The following is a 5,815-nucleotide window of genomic DNA, read 5'->3' as shown; positions in this document are numbered from 1 at the left end:
AAGGTGTCAGGCTGGCGTCGTTGGCGGCGTCGTGCGAGCTCCCTCTCCAAGTGCCCGTGGAGGTGTTGCTAGTGATGCTGGCGTTGAGGGCAAATCCCTGAAGGGTGGCAACAGAGCTGGAGGCATCCCTGGCCGTAGTAGGTGGTCGCCGGAAGGAGCTCAGGAAAGGCAGAAAGTACACGGTGCGACGCCGTAGAACTCGAGCTCACCGGAGCAGTAGCCGGCGTTGCTCTGTTCCATCCGAGGAGTTCCTGACCCGCCGGAACCTCCACTTCTATGTGCCACGTTCCGGCGGCTGTTGTTGTGAGGAAGAATCGAAACGAAAGTGCCTGGACTGGTTCACCGCCTCAAGCTGGGCCACAATCGTTGCCACGTGCTGAAAGTAGGTGAGTTGAAAAATGGGGGATCAAATATTGAAAGAAAAGACGCGCGCTACTATATCCCGGGCCAATCCCGGAGGCAGTGCAATACCGGGCTAACCTGTGGCTGAGGTGAAGCAAGCTTCAAGTACTCCGCCGCATTCCAAAATTAAGTTTAATATCTTGGGCCCAAAGAGGACCCGTATCATACCTTCCCGTGCCACGCTATCCCTCGCGTTCTTATAACCTTGGCGTTGGTACACGTCATCCTTTTCGTCATCGCCTTCTCTTCACAAATTATCTCTTCCCACCTCCCATATCACTTCTTCATCTTCGTTATTCCTGGCTTAACACACGTGATGCTTATCGCTATCCTGGTCGCGTTCTCCAAACTTCTTTAGTTCATACTTCTATTTCAAACTTCCTATCACATGTGACAGCCTCACAGCACTCATTCCTACACCGTGCAGAAAGGCCTTCAAAGCTACAGCAGCACTTGGGAGTCCTGGAGTCATGCGCGAGGAAAAATAAATTCACATGACATAGCTTAGAATACAGCCTGCATTGTATATGCTGGACTGTTTCTTTCAACCTCTGCGGAGATGTAGGGTGGCCGCTGCAGGGGTGTAGAAGAGGCTCTAACAGCCCTCCAGTGTAATCAGCTTTGCTAATAGTGATGACTAAATTCACCAACTGAATATCAGTGTGATAGGGCTCACCGAAAGATGCCAAAAAGATCGAATGTCGACTTTTAGAAACCTCTGCGCAGTGTCAAAAGTTGAACAAGAAGAGTAAAAAATGCCATAATGGGGCAAGATACTCAAGTTGAAAGATTTTTGGCGATGATGAAAGTCAAGCGGTTTAGCGAGAAGAAAGAGAGAGCGCTCGCGACATTATTGTCATCCCGTAAGGCAGTGCTAAGAAGTCGAGCGCCACTGTCAGCCTTCCACGTTTCCAGCGCCCGGCTTCAGCGACAATTGGCCGTCGCCTCCCGTAGCTGTTCTAGTAGGAGAGACTCCGAAGGTCACGTGCTTTCTCCATTAAGCTGCCCTGAACCATGGCAGTTGAGGTTAACCAGGCTAAATTTTAGTGCGCTGGACCTAGAGCCCCCACTCCCCGATTCCGTCATTATCTGTGTGGTCACACCTTGGAAGTTCAATACATAAAAGCAGCTGAGCACCAAAACTAGTGAGCTACAATGGTGATCTAGCTTAGTATGGAGTAAGAAGGCCTCGTTTAATCTCAACGGACCACACTAAAGCCATCCTCTGCATTTTGCTCACTAATTACGCCTGATGACAGGAGAGCAAATACAGTGCGCACACGAATGTAGTGCCCGGACCATTCGGTTGTTAGGCGACCTGTAGGTCCGGTGTCGGTGTCAGATCACTGTGAGTCACGCTATTACTGGTGACAGCCATTTATAGAAGCTTCAGCTAAGGTAAAAATTTTATTGTCTTCCGAAGTCAACTTGGGCATTGGATTGAGCACAAAGCCAGCAGCTAGCATGGTTAACGTAGCAGTGTCATTGGGTGCTGAAATAAAGTAAAATAAAAAAGCACAAGGAACGGCTCCAGGAAGTTTGCAGAAGGGTCGGGAATGATGGTAGGCAATATTATAGAGCGGAAGCACTACTTCGCAAACGAAGCTGAAAAACCGGGGTTATATGCGATGCCTCAACTTTTTACGCGCAAGCGGCGGAGACCTTTTGCGGCTGCTCCATCAACGTGCGGAACCGGCACCCCCTACTCCCCGCGCCATGCGGAAGAAATGCCCCCCGCCCCCTTTCTCCGCTCCATGCTCAGCATCTCTGCCGCAGCTGAAGCAATGCCGATACGAGAGGGGTCAGAAAAATGAGGCAGGCTAGTTGACCCCTCGCGCAGTTGCCTCTTCTCGCGGTTCCTCTCTGGGACTGCCCTCCGCTTTTACTCCAGGAACCGCACTCTTCGTTTTGCGTTGCCGGAGTGCTCCGCCGTCCCCGCTCCTGACACTCGAGAAGCATCGGCGCCGGAATCATGCGAGCAACCACGCAGCGGCGATGAACGAGCGCTACTCGTGCCGCGTCTAGTGGTGCAGCGCTCTTTGAAGCGGTGTTGCATCAAGTGCTTTCGCGCGTCCTGCTCAGTTTAACTTTAACCATGTTAAGACGTTAACCATTTTTTGACCGGCGTGGTGTGCCTTCACAGCAATTTCCACTGAAGCTCGTCTGCAGCTTCGCAACTTATCTTGACAGAAAGTTGAAAGGAGCAACTGAGAGGTTTAAGGTCTATCTTAGTGAATACAACGTGCTCGTCAGACACTCAAGGAAATGCTTGGCAGATATTTGAGAAGGCGACCTCCACCGCTCGCCTTCCCTTGCCGCCATTACTAGCAGCTGCGGGCACCGAAACGAATTAGTACAGAGGATACCCGATGTAAAGCATGTGGGATCACTGGACGGCAACAGTGGCTTTAAGCGCACGCGTGTTCATGGTCCACCGAGAAAGCAGTGCGAAGGGTACAGAAAACGACGGTCTGCGCAACGAGCGACAGATTGCGCTCTGCGTCGTCGCATGCTTGCTACCTTGCCACGTTAGTTTTCAAAATATGCTGTCATGGAGTTTATTTCCGTCATGTGTGCATGCAGTAAGCAGGCGCAGTCAGATTATGTTATCAAAGCTTCTACAAACAGATCTTTTCGCATGTAGGGCACTGGATCTTCGTTGTGACCGAAAGATTATTGTTTTCAGATTAAGGGCCACTCCCTTCTATGCATTATCATCAACTGAGGCTAGCCATTGACGTCGACGGCGTAAATACTCGTGTTGGGCTACTCTTTGCCTATAACCACCCTGCATTCGAAACACAGCGCACTTACAGCGTTCAACAGCCAGTTGCCGGCACAGGCGGTACAGTTCGACATCCAGTCAGCCATTCCAGTTACAACTCTGTTTGACGGGCTGCTTTTGGGCAACTATGGCTGAACCCTTGTCCGAGACCGAACACTTCTTTCTTCCCGTCGATGTGTGGGTGAGCATTGTGGTTTACCTCGACGTCGAGTCACTGCAAGCCTTACTAGAGAGCGATGTGGTCCACTGGGATGTGTGTCTCATGCCGACACTAAGCCGAGCAGTTATGTTGAGCCGTCACTCGGATGCGTCTGCCCTGCTACAACACCTACAGCGTTATGATGCACGTTCTGTCAGGATTCTGCGTCTCACCGATTGCTTGATGGCTGCTCCTGAAAAGGTATTCCAGGCAGTATCTGTGTGTGTACACCTTGGGGAACTGTACTGCGTGAACTGCATTGTAAGTCCCCGGCGCCTTTTCGACATCCTCACTACATCGGTGTTCTCGCTCATCCGGCTGGAGTGGTCGCTTTTTAAAGAGGAAACCTACGGAGAAAGGTTCGACGATATCGGCGCCTCGGAGACTGACGTCGTGCCGACATTACGACAAATGTACGTAGAAATCGTCGACGACTATGCAAGCTGTTACCTCCTCAGGAGATTCCAAAAACGCTGCGTGAATCTGAATCACCTACATGTCCACGCACTCCACGGAGACAATTTTGACGCACTAGCCGCCTGGTGGTGCCTGAATGATTCGCTCTGCATGCTGGAAAGCTTCGCCTACTCTGGACAGGGGTTCTCGGAAAATGTAGATTTTCTTGTTATGGCGCTGCATTCTCATGTTCCACTGCCAGCCCTATGGATGATTTCTGCCATTTTCGGGAACGTCACTTATCGCATGCATCCGGTCGTCTCTTGCACGCGCGTACTCCTGAAGGACGTTATTGCTTCGGAAGAGCTATAGCAGTTCCGGAAGAGGAGGTGGTCTTCTGCGCCGAATGTGTCCCCAACCAACTAACGCAGCTAGCAGAAGTAGCCGATCGATCGTGGTTGCAGCGGCTGCGGTCGCTGACGTTCGTCTTGCTCACTCCCTCTGATCATTTGAATGCTGGCCTTCGCAGGGATTACGCCAGCCCGGCGTGCTCTTCACCTTTGAACAGGTTTCTGCGCTCATGCAACAACCTGACTGAGCTGAACCTGAGCTTGGTTCATTTCGAGTGGGGAACGGAGTTATGGCAGATATTCCCATCGGAAGCCCTTCCTCTGCTGAGAGCCATCGCCCTTGCGCAGTGCAGCCTGCAGACGGACGCGTCTCTCCAACACCTTGCCTCTTCCTGCGCAATGCTTGAAGAGCTAGATGTCCGCGCCTGTGACGGCAAGATCTCTCCTTATATGGAGTGCCCAGTGTGTTCTCTGCCCTTTACTGCCATAAACAGAAACACGGTCTCCGCTTTGCACCGTGGAACAAGGCTGCAGAGGCTTACGCTGTATTCTTATTACGGTCTGCGGTGCTACAGATTCTTGCAGGAGTGTAACTTGGTGCGTATGCGATTGTCCTGGCCTGGAAGAACCATGACTTGCTCCCATGACCGATCGTTCATCTCATCGCTCAGTTCGAGTGAGAACTTGTGTTCACTGACCCTCTGGGCTCCAAACCTACCCCTGAGTGCGATCTGCAGCGAACTCGGCACCGCCGAGGTGTTGCGTCTACGGACGCTGTGTATCGTTTCCGACGTCGACGCAAGTGGCTGCGCTCAAGAATCGATTTCATGGCTGTCAAGGCGGCTGCCGTTGCTAGAAACTGTGCATGCGCACTACTTGGCTGATCACTATAAGCGCCGTGTGACTTGGATTCGATGTTGGCGACACAGATTGCCGGGTGAAAGGCGGCACGTTGAGGACGATGACTTTGTTCCAAATGCACCATGCTCACCAGACTGCACTATGACGACGTTCATCGGATTGAAAAAGCCGCGTCACTAAAGAAATAAAACACGCTTCGACAGCGCAGCCGCACAGGGGAAAAAAGAGGAACTACATGTGCAGCCCTGTCATGCAGATTTGCATACGTAGCACCAATCTGCGTGTAACTGGGAACCGCGGTGCACTTTAGTTTCGGCACAACTTGACGTCTTTCACAAGACATGGCTGCAGGGTCTCCTGTGTGCCTTCACCTTCGCTCTCTGCATGAGCTATTTCGCCTGTCAGTGGTGTTCGGATTTTATTGCGCTCCTTTTGTACGATGTGTGGTTGTATCATTAGCATCAGCATCTTTGACACAGAGCTTGTGGCGGGAGCAAATTTCATTTATTTATCTCATGTCATTCCATGGGACATCATCCAGCTTAGACCATGGCGGTTAAATATTGCAGAGTACATATCCATCATACGTGGCTTTTACCAACTATGCTGTTTGAAGATGCTGTTATTTTAGTTTTTTGACGAGGGGGGCGTGTTCCTCCCGTGTGCGAATGATGTCATTTCTTCTTCCCATATTTTGTGCAGTGTCAGCATGTGCTCAGCTGGCACGCGTTACCGCAGTACTGCGTTTTATCGACAAGAGATTTGAAAGCTCTCTCCAGGCTTGCACAGTGGTTTTTATTTTGATCTGTTGATACTGCTTTA

At 51.2% G+C, this 5,815-nt stretch overlaps 1 pseudogene; it reads right to left on the bottom strand.

Moving 5' to 3' along the window:
- Positions 1–444: 444 nt before the first annotated feature.
- Positions 445–541, bottom strand: LOC144102887 (U2 spliceosomal RNA; annotated as a pseudogene).
- Between the last annotated feature and the right edge of the window lie 5,274 nt (positions 542–5,815).

This window comes from Amblyomma americanum, chromosome 8, assembly GCF_052857255.1.
Source record: "Amblyomma americanum isolate KBUSLIRL-KWMA chromosome 8, ASM5285725v1, whole genome shotgun sequence".
NCBI lineage: Eukaryota > Metazoa > Arthropoda > Arachnida > Ixodida > Ixodidae > Amblyomma > Amblyomma americanum.
Note: the sequence above shows the minus strand (reverse complement) of the source record. Positions and strands in the feature narration are given on the sequence as shown.